We start from the raw sequence: 15,047 nt of genomic DNA on the forward strand, positions 1-15,047 counted from the left end.
TCCTAAGGAACCAGAATGTGTGGTCACCCTGGTGATTGTCTTGATTATGAATCCCACCTTCCCAAGAGAGGTCAGAACGTACTTCCCAGCTTCCATGCTAGCTCCTGGGTAGGCCTGTGGCCTGGGCTCCTGCAATCAACTGCATGGATGAGGAACTTCTGTTCTGAAGGAGGAGGCAGGTGGCAGAGGGCCATTGTGCTTTCGGAGGCAGCAGTGACCGAGGTCCTGGGGATGGCGTTCCACGCTCCAGGTCTACGGAGTGAGCCTCAGTACCTGCGCTCTGGACAGCGGGACCATACCCTCACGTGAGCCAGCCATGCGACCTGAGTGCTGTTCCTGGCAGCGTAGCCAGCTCTCTGGCCTTCTCTGCAATTCTATGAGCTGTTTAATAACTTTTGATACATTTATTTTCTTTATAAAACCGATTAGAGTGGGTTGCGGGTTCTGACTCATACAACAGGGAAATGTGTAGGTTTTTGTTGTTGTTGGGTTTTTGATTCGTGTGACTGTGTGTGTGTGTGTGTGTGTGTGTGTGTGTAAAGGAAGCAAATTTTCCAAAGCATAGGCTTCAGGCAACAGAGTTATAAACAGATTTGTTCACAGCCCTGGGCATTCCTGCAGGGGCTTCTGCAGATGCTGAGCTGAGCATGGCTTCCCCGAGGCCAGCAGACAGAGCAACAGACAGGGCCTGGCAGGCCTGGGAGCCCCAAACTCACCTTCCATCCCACTGTCCTGTCTCCAGCTTGTTCCTATACCTTTTTCTTAACTTGCTGTTCCACAAACTTGCTATTGAGCCCATGGTGGGAGCTGCCTGGAGGGCAGGGTCTGTGGAGAGGCCTTGCCCAGCCATGTGCCATCACCTTTGTCTAGCGGCATCCAGCCCTGGACAAAGCTGATGGAGCCCCCGGTCTCAGTGCTCAGGGCAGCCATCCCCAGCATCACATAGTCCAGCCCTCGCCACATCCTCAGGACTCGATTCAAGTTTTCCCTTCTGCCTCGTCTTCCTTGCTCATCCAGCTCGAAGACCTCCCCCCGAACTGCTCCCAGCCCTGCCCTCCATAGCTTCCATCATCTTGCCCACTTATTTAGCAATTAATCACATTGTCATGTTTACAATTGTACTACAGTCTCTTCCTTTCAAATGATCACATTCGTCACGTGCTTCTGGTTGGTTTCCCTGACTGGATGGCAAGCTCTTCGAGGGACCAGACGATGACTTATCCCCATAATTTCCTCCCCTTCTTTCCCTTTGTAGCATTAACTCGGGGTCTTCCTTATAGGAGATGTTCAAATATATTTGTTGAAAAGATAAACCAAACCAGTATGAAGTCGGAAAAATGAGAAGTGAGGAGAGCTTCTAAACTGTTTGCTTTGGTTCTCTCGGCTTATTCTCTTCCCGGCTGCTGTCAAACACTCGGAGGCACACCGTTTACATACTGCATTCAGGCCAGTGGCTGTGGGGAAGTTTCATTCTCCTGTGAAGTCACAAGTCCCCAGTCAGGACTGTCACTGAGGGGAACCTGCTGCCCTCCTCCACTCCTGCTGGGATCCCCACTCTTCGGAGCGAGCACGGGTCTCAGCCCTGTCTTCTGCGGCACACCCCATGTCCAGGGCAGCGTGGTCTACAGTGTGAGGGCAGGGCCTCCAGAGCCAGCCTCCCTGGGTTTGATTCCCAGCTCTTCCCCTTTTAGCTGTTACATTTCAGGTAAGTCACTTCATCTCCTCGTGCCTCGGTTTCCCCAGGTGTAAAATGGTGATGATACTAATATCTACCTTATAGGATCGTTGTGAGGATGAACTGATATGTGAGATGCTCAAAGGTACTCATAAAAGTGCAGCTGTAATTATTACTGAAACTGATGTTATTAGAAAAAGCAAAAATGTGTGCACAGAACAAGTATCAAATAGAAAGGTCACATAATAATTCAAGAAGGTTTACAAAATTCTCCAGCCTGTGCATGTGCCTATGCAAACCTCAGAGAGAGAGGCAGGAAAACGAAGCCTGGTAAAGGGGGCAGGGAGGAAGTCCCTTTTCCTGGTTTTGGAGGCTCCGTGGCGGACAACCTCCCAGCACAGAGTGCTGGCCCCTCCCACCACGCAGCCGCCAGACCTACACTCACCCTGAAGCAAGTGGTTTTGCGCCCAAGTCACGTTGGCTGTCCCAGTGGAAAAGCGATTTTTTTCTTTGGCCACATCTTTGGTCTCTCATCCATCTTGTCACAGCTCTTTTCTATGGATTTTACACGCACCCCCCTTTTTTACTAGAGAGAACTCACTTCTGATTCCAGGTCCCTGACAGACATGGCTAGTACCGAGGCATATCCAGTCTTCCTTTCCTTCCCAGCACACCGAAGACCACACTTCTAGCTTCTTTGCAAGTACATGGAGACATGGCCAACGGGATGTGGGAAGAGGTGACAGAGTGCAGGGTGTAGGTGTGAGATCTCTGCATGCTCTTCTACCTGCCTCAGTGACCAGGAAGACCGACTACAGAGGGTGGCGGCTTTGCCAGCCTGGGTCCCTGAGTGACTCTGAGGAGCAGAGATCTCAGGCTAACCAGTGATGAGCATGCAGCGTGAGCAAGAAATGACACATTGTTTATGCAACCACTGAGTCCTGGGGTTCTATACGATCCTGGCTGAAGTGAGGGCCTTTGGAAGACTCTCCTCCAGGAATTCACAGACAAAAACATCCTCCCTGCCCCTGGTCATGTAACTCTCTGTGGTATCAGCAGCATGTACCATCTGCAATAGTCACTAAAGCCAAGGCACTCTGCTGGCTATTTCATTCCTACTGAACCAGGAATTGTATTTGCTCTGTTATTACCTTGCTCCCCTATGGTCCACTCTCCACCCAGCAGCGAAAGTGATCTTTTGGAAAAAAAACCCCCACAAAATCAAGTCAGATCATGTCACTCTCTTGCTTAAAGCCAGTCAACTCACCTCCCCCACCCCCACCCCAAGCCATTATACTCAGAATCAATGTGATTCCTTGCTGTGGCTTAAAGACCCCACCTGCTTCTCTGACCTCATCTCCTCCAGCCCTCCAGCCTCACTTGTGTCTCCTTCAGAGTCTTTTCACACGGCAGCCGCCTGGCTGGCTGGCTCTTTCCTCTTCCTATTCATCAGGTTTCAGTGTAAACGTCATCTCAGAGGGGACTTCCCTGACTCTTGCAGCTAAAACGCCTCTCAGTCACACACTGGCTGCTCTTTGCACCACTCTGTCTAATACCTTTGTAGCACCGATCATCATCTGAAAGCATCTTGCTTAATACTTATTTACCCATTTCTTCTTTTTCCTCGCCACTAGAATATAAGCTCAAAGAGGGCATGGGCCTTCTCTGTAGTGTTCACCATTGTATCTCCAGTGGCTAGCACAGTACTTGACTCACAGTAGTTGCTCCATAAATATTCCTTCAATGAATGGATGAATAAATGAATGAATCATAGCAGTATTGCTACTGATAACTCCCTCCTCTGTGAAGCTACCCACCTTTGAATTTGACCTCTTTAGTGGAACAGCTGGTTTCTTCCCAGGCTCCCTTGCAGCTAGGATGTGGGCACATGACCAAGGCTCTGCCCATCAGGCCACCAGCTTTAGTCTCTCAATCAAGAGTTAATAATGTGAAGAAGCAGGAGGGAGGGAGTAGCCAGTTCAAGTGTCCAGAAGAACAAGGGCACAATTATTGCTGGAGGGGTTGGGTCCATGGTTGGGGATGGCGGTGGTCAGGGCCTTGCTCTCATGGAAGTGGCAGTGGTGTCCTCACCAAACAGTTCCTGCCACGTGGCTGGCCATTGTTCTTCTGTGTGACCCTGAGCCTGGCTCTCCAGAATTTGCTATGATTCTGTGACTACCCAGGAACCCTCTAATAAATTGCCTTTCTCCTTAACTCAAGCACAGTTGGTTTCATCACTTGCAACTGAGACTCCTGACTGATTTGTTTAGTCATTCACTCATTCAGAATATGCCTTTAGAATACCTACTGTGTGTCAGGCGCTGTGCGAGGGGCTAGAGAAACAACGGTGAGCAAGACTGATGGAGCATGGCCCTCTTGAGTCTTATGTGGTAGGTGGTTAATACATTAAATTGCAATACCTGCTCCACCAGAGGACATCTATTAGCAACTTGACCTCATCTAGGGGTGATGAGAATAGAATAGAATACTTCCTGGAGGAGGGAACCCTTAAGTTGAAGGATGAATGAGGGTTTTATGGGGCAAAGAGGGAGGAAAAAGACAACTCCAGGGACATCTGTGAGGGTCAGAGGCAGGAGAGAGAGCATGATCTTCAGAGGAGTGGGTAGAAGCTCATTGTGGCTGGAGTGGAACATTTGCCAGAAGAGCCATACATGAGAAATGGCTGGGCCCTGATGGTGCAGGATCCCCCCCACCCCCCAACACACACACACACTTAAGGAGTTTGGTAATCATCTAAGGGCAAAAGGAGCCACTGTAGGTTTTTAAACAGGTTGATGACAAAGCTGGGATTGGAACCAGGTATCCTCCCTGCACCAGTTGCCTTCAAATTTTCAACAAAAATGGAGTCTTTGTCCTACAAGACACAGCTAAAGCAATTCAACACAAAAGTGGCAAGTCACGTTTCACAATGGTCTCCAAGGAAATGCAATGTCTTTGCCTATTTTTCCCTGTGACTGCAAGATTGTTTGTCCCTTCCCAGTCCAAGGTGACACTGCCAGTGCTGAGGAAGTGTGGTGACATGGAGAGAAAGATTGAGGAGCACTCTGGCTGTGTCTGGGGAGAAACAGTGAATAGCCGCCCTCCGTGCCTGCTCAACGCTGGGAGGAGGGACACAGGCCCAGAGGACAGGCCCCGTTGGGAAGACAGGTGAAATATACTCAGCCTTGGGCCAGGGACTTGCGGAGACCTCTTCCCCAGAGCCAGTGGATGTCGAGGGCTGTGGGGCCTGGGAAGGTGGACCCTGGAGGCCTAGTCTACCACCTAAGGCCCCGAGTCCAACAAATTTGAGCTTAGTTCAGGCAATATCAGTGTAAAGCAAAGACTTTGGAGTCAGTCTTCCTTATGTTCAAATTCTAGCACAGCCACGACTTTCTGTGTGACTTTGGGCAAATCACTTAACTCCTCTGTTCCTTATCTATAAAATGGGAATGATGATGATGATGATGATGGTGATGGTAGCAATAACAACAACAACAACAACATCCTTTTCAAAGGGTTGCCATGCAGTTTCAATGAGATAACCCTGTAAGGCACTTGGCTCTTAACTCTTGTGACCTAGAGGGTGAGGCCAGGTAGGGAGAGTCTAGGGACCCGGGCAGTCAGCTGGACCTCAAGTCAATGGCATCAGCATCTTGGCTATGATCAAATTAGTCCATTTTCAACAGGAAACTGGCCCTCTGGGGACCAGACTAAGGTGTCTGCTGTTTCCCAAGAGAAGAGACAGGAAAGGGCTTGGTAGGTCCCAGAGCTACAGTCAAGAAGTCACAGTTTGGGACAAGTAGGTTCGTAGTCTAATCAGGAAAACTGAGGTACAGATTGAGCAGACATGGTGGGCAGTAAGGGGGGACTGCACTGAAACAAGACCAGGAGACCTCTAACCACAACAAGTCATTCATTCATATTCGTTGAGTCCCTGCCACATTCCAGTGTCTAGCCCGGGACTGGAGATCTGGTTGTAAATCAGAGACCACAGTTGCTGCCCGCCGGAGCTTCCGCTGTAGCACAGAAGGGTAAATTGCTATTACATGTGGTAACAGTTGTGCCAAGAGAAGTAAAAGATGCCATGGAGCACATGGCAAGAGGACCCAGTGAGATGTGGGAATCAGGGAGGGCTTCCTGGAAGAAGTGATATTTTAGTTGAGAGACGAACAGGTGCAGAGTTAGCCCACGTTGGTTAAAAGGGAAGGGAGAAGAGCCTTGAGCAGGGGCATCGCATGTGGGTAGGGCATGGCCAGAGAAAGTATGCTTCTTTGAGACCAGGGCTAGAGGTAAGGGTGGGGGCAAGCTTGAGGTAGCTGGGTAGGAAGGCCAGGCAGGGTCCTGGAGCCATGTCGAACCATTTGGACTCTACCTGCAGGCAATGGGACGGTATCAAGAATCGGTTTGAAATAGCGGTGAGTAGCTCTAATGAGGAGACATTCTGGAGAGTCATGCAGTGAGCAGCCCCCACAACTGAATGCGGTGGCCCTGAGTGACCCCAGGGGGCAGAGGTTCTAAGTGTCCATCCCACCTGCGTCATGATCTGCTCAGGGTGTGGCTATGGTTGGAAGGGCAGTGAGGGGCTCCTTGGACCCTCCCAGAAGAGAAGCTGACAAGGCAGGGCATGGTCTTCACGTGACCTTCTGACGAACAGGAAGGTCCCTGGCATGGAGGCAGGCACTGCTGGGCTGGGGGTGGGGGATGGGAGGGCCGGAGCCAGGGTGCAGGGGGATCGGCTCCCTGGAGGCCCTCCTCGGCCAGACGATGGCACCCACGGAAGTTATTATGACACTCGAGGTGACTGACTTCTGGGATCAAGACATTTCTCCGTTTGAAACCCAGTTTTGAAAAGAATCGATGTTCCACATTCAGCGGTGTTGGGTTAAAAGAAGAAAAATAGCTGCAGCTTGCGCTTCCGCGGCAGGAAAGAGGGAGCCCATCCATTGCGGCGGGAAGAGCAGCGGTGTCCCGCGGCGGCTGGTTCCCTACTCCGAAAATAGTCCGAAAATAGTCAGCTCCGCACCGTCCGCTAGGCCAGCGGCACTGCCTTCACTCCAGACGCGGTGCTGCCGCCGGTGTGGCTCGGGGACGGGGCGTCGGCCCCTGACTGAGTCCCATGAACTCCGGGTTCGATCCCGTGCCCGGGGTTGCCAGCCCGATCCCCAGTAGGGGTGTGCAGGAGGCAGCCGATCGAAGTGTCTCTCTCACATCGATGTTTCTCTCCCTAAAAAAGCAATACAATTATTGAAAGAAAGAAAGAAAGAAAGAAAGAAAGAAAGAAAGAAAGAAAGAAAGAAAGAAAGAAAGAAAGAAAGAAAGAAGGAAGGAAAGAAGGAAAGAAGGAAAGAAAGAAAGAAAGAAAGAAAGAAAGAAAGAAAGAAAGAAAGAAAGAAAGAGAAAGAAAGAAAGAAAAGAGAAGCGCAGGTGCTGGAGGGTGGTGCTCTCTCTCCAAACCTGGGATGTGGAGGGATCCAGGCCTCTGCCCCAGATCACAGGCGAAGGCTCTGTGACCAGCCACCTGCCTGACCTGTGAGTCCCTCTGTGGGAACCTGGAGTCATCCCACGGGCCTGACCTCTGTGCCCCTCCCAGGACATCGACCCCAGCCCTGGGAGACGCCCCCTCTGTGCCCCACATTGAGTGCTGATTTAAATCAAGCCCATGGGAGGTGACAGGCACCTCCATGCCTTCAGCCTCCTCCCAGGTTCATCGTGGTGACACCGCGTTCTCAAACACGGGCACATTGGAATCACCTGGGCTTTTAATCTCACCAACACACAGGCCACACTCCAGACCAACTAAATCAGAATGTCTGAGGGCCACACTCCTGTATCAGCCTATTTTTAAGACATTTTTAGTTGAGTTGACAATGCAGCCAAGGTCAAGAACCCAAAGTAGAAATCTCCCAGGGTCTATTCTAAGTCAAAGTCCACCCTTCCTGTTTAGGGGAGCTGCTTTGGGGCCAGTTTTCCAGGGGAGGCATTTTGGGAAAGCCAGACTAGGGGATCTTGAAGACTCCCTTATGCTCCGAGGCTCCGAGGCTTGTTATCCAATGGACAGATCCAGGAAGGGTGGACTTTGACTCAGAATAGACATTCTGGGAGATTTCTACCTTGGGTTCTTGACCTTGGCTGCATTGTCACCTCAACTAAAAATGTCTTAAAAATAGGCTGATGCAGGAGTGTGGCCCTCAGACATTCTGATTTAGTTGGTCTGGAGTGTGGCCTGTGTGTTGGTGAGATTAAAAGCCCAGGTGATTCCAATGTGCCCGTGTCCGCCACTCACGCATCACTCCAGGCTGGTTCCTTAGTCCATTTCCCCTGGCGCTGCCCTACCCAGGCCTCCGTTTCCTCTCACTTGAACTACTCCAGCAGCCTCCCACCCGCTCTGCCGCCTCTTCCGCTCTGCTGCACCCTCCACAGCTTGGCAGACCCACCTCTTCAAACTGCGCTCCGATCACTCCCTGCTCTCTTCCTAACCTGCTTCTCCATGAAGGCTGCCCCACCCGCAGCGTGCGCTCCGTCTGCTCGTGAGCCTGCCTGCTGGGCCAGCACCTCTCCTAAGGAGGCCCGGCCTTCGTCTGCCCAGGGAGTCCTGGAGGTGAGCAGGAGCGGCGAGGGAGCCCTGGGGAGATGGGGTGAGAGCTGTCTCCCTGCTCTATGCTGTCTTAGGTGGGGTACAATCAGGAGGAGAAAATGCTGCTTTTGGCGGAGAGACCAGTGCCCAGGCCCAAGCTCCCCCATCTCCATGACGACCAGGGTGTGAGGCCTAAATGGTGGAGTTGGCTTCAAGGGGACCTCACCCCTTCTCCCCTGGAACCTGAGCCCTGAGGGCTCCTCGGCCCTGACTCTGGCCCTGCCCTTCCCTCCCCGCTGCGCTCTCCGCCTTCCTGTCTTCCTACGTGTGCCCACATCATTCGTGAGTCTCCTGTGAGGACTTGACGTGAAGGTCAGAACCAGGGTAGGCCTGGTCTCTGCGCTCCAGCTGAGCCTTTATTAGGCTCTCCCGTGGCATCTAGAACGACACAGTAATAGTGGAGCCCGTTTATTGTATCCTTACCATGTTCCAGGCCTCCTCCATAGATATTATTTTATTTACTCATAAATCATAAAATGTCAGAGCTAAACGTGGTCTTAGGGACTATCTCTGCAGGGATTTTCAAACCGACTGTAGTGATGAACATTTTTTTTCCCCTTTCTGCAGAAGCTCTACATGCAAAGCAGATAAAAGGTGCTGCTTTGGTTGAAGTGGGGTTCAAATCTTTGCTCCTTGGCCTCCCCTGTGCCTTTAGGGGGTGTGAGGGCCCTCGGAAAGCCATTAGAAAGCCACTGATTTAGCCCCGCCCCTCATTTCCTAGAGGAGAGCCAGGCTTGTAGGAAGGAAGGCACGTCCAAGGTTTGCAGTGGGTTAAGGCTGCCTGGACTGGGCCCTGCGTCTCCTGACCCCCTTATGGTGTGTTTCATGCTTCTCCACGCTGTCTGGAGATACGGACTCTGTGGGCAAGGCTCTGCAGCCTCTGTCCAGGCCTCTGTTTACACTGTGACCCAACAGTGTGCAGGATGGAGAGGTGTCCATTGAGCAGGTGGTGTGGGCAGGTACCATTGGGAGTGACCAGATATGTGACATCAGATGCCCTCCCAGGGCAGGCTAGCCTCTTGTGTCATCGAGATCCACCCAATATGAGGTTACAGCTACTCTGAACATTTCTAGCACCTCCTGGGAGTTGGGGTCCCCTTGCTTCCCCAGCACACACAGGCTTGCTCTATGCAGGATGGGAGCCAGCTGCTCTTTGCCCTGGAAGCGGCTGATCCTGAAGGAGCTGCTGGGCATTGGGAAGTCCAGATTCCCAGCGCCCAGCCCCGGGAAGGCCTCCCTCACCAACCTGAGCTGACATGCTCACCGGGCCTCCTCCGAGAGCCGTCAGCTGGCCGTGCCTGTTGAAGGAAGCGCCGGGAAGTGTCAGAGTAGGAGGGAGGTGGATTTTTTGCTCACCTGGAGGAAACAGCTTTCTTCTCAGGCTGTTGCAAAGGGTGCCCACGCCTTTTGCAGGGGAGGATTGAAGGACAGCCGGAGGGATTCTGCTGCAAGGCTGGTGCTTGCTTGGGTGAAGTAAGCTTCGAGGCTGGCTCTAGAGGTGGAGACGATTGTGGCTGGAGAGTGATAAACAGGTGACAGGGAGCATTCCTTAGTCACTCCACAAACACGACCTGAGAAGCTTCTGTGTGCCAGGCCCAGCAAGGCACTGGGAACAAAGACATAGATGTCCCCTTCAAGGGGTTTCCTGAAGCTTTCCTTGACCCCAGGTTCAGATCAAGACCCCTGTTATTTGCTCTTGGGGACTCTGTACTTTTCCTTCATAACACATGCCACTGTATGCAATTAGGTATTGGTGAGATTATTTGGTTTCTGCCCGTGTTTACTTCTAAACTTCCAGCCTTGCTCGTACTGTACCCTCAGGCCAAGTACATTGCCTGGCACGTACTAGATACTCATAAAATGTTTATTGGATGAATGAAAAAAAGTCGCTTTTGGTGATCACAGTATGGGTTCCTTTTAAAGTCTCAGAATCACCCATTAGAGTCAGGATTATATACACCCAGGCCAGTCCTGGCACGTGGCTGGTCAGAGACAAGCAAGGGAAGGCTTTGGTTTAAGGGATATAAAATGCTTCAGTGCTGATGGGCTGGGCGGGACAGCATCAATGGCAGACTCGTGTGGTAGGTGGACAGCGAGGGAGGGGAGGGCTTATCAGATGGAACCCCGGCCTTTCTTCTGCCTCCAGCCAGATCCCTAGTGAGGGAGATCTGGGGGGCGAGAATAGGAAGCGCACATGTCAGGAAGCCATGCAAAGTCTCCTGCTCATTTGGACTTTAGGAGAGAGTTGGAGAAACTGAGGTCCCAACCCTGTAGTTTACACCCCATTGGCATGTAGATTCTCAGATCTGAGGGGGGCACAGAATCGGCACCGTGGCTATCACAGCGGGGAGCAGGAGGACAGCCTTGTGTCCCTAGTGTCCGCCGCTGTGCCCAGCTCCAGAACGCCCCCTTCCAGCAGTGCCATGGGCTGGGGACCCTGCAGAGAAGCCTGTGCGAGGATGGGGGTGGGCAGAGGGAGGAGCCGTCCTCAGGTGGCTCTTGGCTGTGACTTCCTAACCCCAGAAGCTCGAGGAAGCACTGAGACAGACACTTTGAGAGGAAGTGTGACACCTGGATGTCACACACGGTAATGGAACCAGCCAAGTGGTAAATGTAGCTTTTAAATAGGTTTTGTGTTCCCTATTAACTGCCCTGATGTTGATTAGCCCTGACAGCCAAGGAGAAGGGGCTGGTCAGCATCTTTCCCCTGACAAGGCCTCCCTTCTCCCCAGTTCTGCGAGCGCTCAGCCTACCAATTTGGCCATGTTCCAGAAATTGCGTGGACCTGCTGGAGACGGGGTGCTTTCTGGAAGAAATCTGGTGGGCAGGCTTGGTCCTAGCTTCCTATTCTCTTTCCACTCCTTTTCCTGCCCTGTACCTCCAGGAGGGCTGACCATGGGGATTTGGAGCGAGGGGTAGGGATGTCCTCCCTTTACTATTGAGGTGTGGGAAAGAGGCTGCCCTGTTGAAGGAGTTGCTCAGTCTGGAGGTGCTCTGGGAACATAATTAACCTCTGAGGTTTTAAACACTTGAATAGCCAACTGGTTCTGACCTATTTAACGGCCTTGTCTAGACACACCTTCAGGCTTGGTGCTGGAGACAAGCAGGCCCATGCTCGAGAGTCAATGGGGACACATAGAGGTCTTCTACGAGCCCAGGGACCTTCCCACTCGGATGCCAGGTTTTCTAAAGCAAGAATGACTGAAACCGTGGAAGATTGCAGAAAATCTGGTAAATTTTCTACCCTCATGAAGCAGCAGAAGAGATTATAATAAAGGAGCTGGTGGGTTTGTCCTTGGGAGAAGAACTGTGGAGATCGAGTCCTGCCTGGTAGCTGTTCCCAAGGTTCACAGGAGTTTCCAGAAGGTGGGGGAAGCAGGATGCATTTCTGGGTGGCAGGAGGAAAGAGTTCAGAGAAAGCTGGTTGACGGCGGAGAGGTGACCCCAGGGTTTTAATCCCAGGCTGCTCAGTGTAGAGGAATTGGGATGGGGGTATGCTTCTCAGTCTCCTACTCTCATCATATAATACTGAAGGAGATTTTTTCAGTTGATTTCACAGTTATATACTGCCCAGTTCAGGCCCTGGGCCCAGAGTATTCGACCAAAGGAGAAACATCCCCTTCATGTACCTTCTCCTGGGTGAACTTCTTTTGCTCAGCCCTTGAATTGAGGAGGTAACATTGTAAAGTCATGGGCGTTTATCGTCAGTAGCTCCCAGCTCCTTTTGCATCTGTCTCTGTGAGCTGCCTGACCCTGCCTCACAGTCCCGTCCCCCACTGCACTGACAATGTCCACTCCCCCAACGCCCAAGACGAAACCTCTGGGAACTCTTTCAACTCATTCGGGGTAAACTGCAGAGCTGAGTGTTAACTATTCTGTCTGACTCCATGCTTGTGCTCTTTCAATCACCCCATGTGGTTTTCACATAAAAATGCTTATCATAGCACAATCTATGAAATAAAAAGCTGGATATAACCTAAATGTTCAACAATTAGGGGTGTTGTTTGGTAAATTATGGTGCATCCATTTGTTAGAACATTATACAGACATTAAAAGTGATCATTATAGAGACTGTATAGCAAGTTGGGGAAAGGTTTATAATAAGACACTAAGTGAAGATACTACAATTGCTTTGATTTCAATGATGGAAAATATGTCAGTGTGTCAATAAGGGCTCAAAGAGAATGCACAGAAGTGAAAAATGGCTGTATTAAGGTGGAGCAGTGATGGGTGTGTGTGTTTATTTCTTTTAAAATGATTTCCTTCTTTTATTCTTTTTGCTTAGTCCTTTTTACTCCGAGATAAATTTTCAGGATTGGTGTAAAGCATGCAGAATATAAACCCCGACAAGGTCAGAATCTGAGACATCCACAATGGGAAACCTGATGATGATGACTTCTTCATGTTAAGGACCCCAAGTTCAGACACATAACCTATATTTGTTGGTAATATCACGGCTGTTGAAATCAGATAGACGTGGATTAGAATTCCAGATAGATTCCTACTAGCTGTTTGACCCTGAGCCTGACCCAGAGCAAACACCGTTAACTTCGCAAAACTGCAGTCAGTGCAACCAGATAGAGAAGATGAACTTCTCAATACATTTTGAGTACATAGAATGTCTTGTCAACCCTTCCTCCATCAGCCGTCCTTGGTACTAAGTGCTGAAATATACCCACTCCCTGTCAAAGAAAAACCTAAAGTTTGGGGGGTGGCTTTAGGACTGGCTTAACGGCCGCTGTCCTTGGTCCTGAACTAGCGCTACACATAAGTATGTACATGGAAGTTGATATCCCCTCTGCCCTACCCCATTCCTCCCTGAAATTAGATTTATGTTACCAATTTCAATATAGTATTCATCAGTGGAAGAATGAAAAACATTGGGGTTTCTGGAGCTGGGCAATGAAAGAAATTAGAACAAGTTACAGCTGGGAACAGGGAAGGTAGATGACATGTCAGTTCAGACTGAGTTACGATCCTGGTTAAACGCAGCAAGAAATAGCAGATATTGGGCAGAAAGTGAAAGTTTCAAGTTATAGTGAGCTTTGTAAATATTAAAGCCAGGAGAGAAAAACCACAGGACCACCAGTTGGTGTGGTGCAGCTTCCCTGATCTGCAGTTCTCACACAGTCTTGGTAAATTTTGTAAAGTGCAGAAAAATGGCTTTAATGATCTGTTCCATAGCCTATCTCCAGAATGTTGCTTGATAGCAACAACAAACAACAACTTTGATAGGAAGTAATCTGTGCTCATTCTATCTCCGTCTCTGTCATATTCCTTTTCTATTTATATGTTTTTTTCTATGTTCAGGTTCTCTCTCTCTCCTTCTCTCCTCCCTCCTCCCTGTCTTTCTGTCTCCCTCCTCCTTCCTCCCTCTGTCCTTCTTCCCCCCTCTCTGTCCCTTCTCCCCCTCTTCTCCTTCAATCTATTTTTGCTTGTCAGAAAAACATTATGTAATTTTCTTTCAAAATTAATTATACTCTACAAATGTCTAAAATATTCAGGAAGAAAAAAGTTTCCTTCAAGAAGAGCTTGCATTAAAACTCTTTCTTCTAGCATAATCAAGTTAATGAGTACCCCCTTAGAATGTAATGCAAAGTAACATTGGTGGTAAGCTTCAAAGATGGATTAATAGAAAACTAATAGCATGGCTTCCCTTGGCAACCAAGGTAAACTTTGATCCTGATTGGGCAAAAGTAGTCAAGGAAAAGATGCAATTAAGTATGAACAGCCGTATTTGTCACTAGTGTTCTTGGAAGCAATGAGAAAAGAACAAAGGCAATAATGGCAGGTGGAAGAAGTTAGGGATGGATTGTGAACCTGAAGTTAGTTGCAGAAGTTTTCTTTTTGGACTATGGAGTTTGATCAGGATCCAACTGGAGAAACTAAAAGGCAGGAGTGACATCTGATTCTTATAAAACCAAGAGCAAGCAAACATTAGTTTCAGTGTGTTTGCATATAGAGACTAGCCAACCGTGAGTTGCTAGAGTAGGTCATCAGGTAGCAGTGAGTCCATGCCGTTGACTAGCCCTGAAAGTCAGAGCCCAAGGCAAGAGCAAACACATCCCAGGAAGGCTGCCGATATTAGGACATGTTCAAAGAAAATTTGCAACCCAGTCAGCCTTTGAAACTTGTAGACTCTTTCTACTCAACACCTTCTTAATTTGCCATTTTTCTCCATCCCAGCTGCCTTCACTCAAGCCTTTATCATGTCTCACCTGAACCACTTCAACGTCTTCCTAAATTGTTTTCACATTGGCCAGATGGATTCTGCTCATCACTCCAATCCTGTCATACCATTCCCTGCTTAAATCTCTTTAAAGGGATAGGGAGACTTAACAAAACATAAGGATGCATGCTATGAACTCCCTAGTATTGAATACATGATCTTATTCTCGTTCCCCTTGCCAGCCAGCCACACCTCTCATCTCCTCCCTACCGACCCCACTGCTCAGCCTATTATTAGACATTCTGAACAACCTGCCACTCCTCTGATTTTTGTGTCATGCTCTCCCTTTCTCTGGGCTCCTCATTCTGACTGAAATTCTGTCTTTCTCTCCCACCTTTTTCCAACTACCTCCTGTTCTTCAGGATTTAGGTAAGGTATTTATTCCTACCTTCCCTGACCACTGCATCCTTCAAAGTCTTGGCTTATTGCCCTTACTATGTATTTCCCAAACATTCAACACATCACTATTTCAATGCCTATCACCTTGCCTTATAACTGTTTATTTACCT

The sequence above is a fragment of the Molossus molossus genome, unplaced genomic scaffold (assembly GCF_014108415.1).
Source record: "Molossus molossus isolate mMolMol1 unplaced genomic scaffold, mMolMol1.p scaffold_m16_p_12, whole genome shotgun sequence".
Taxonomy (NCBI): Eukaryota; Metazoa; Chordata; class Mammalia; order Chiroptera; family Molossidae; genus Molossus; species Molossus molossus.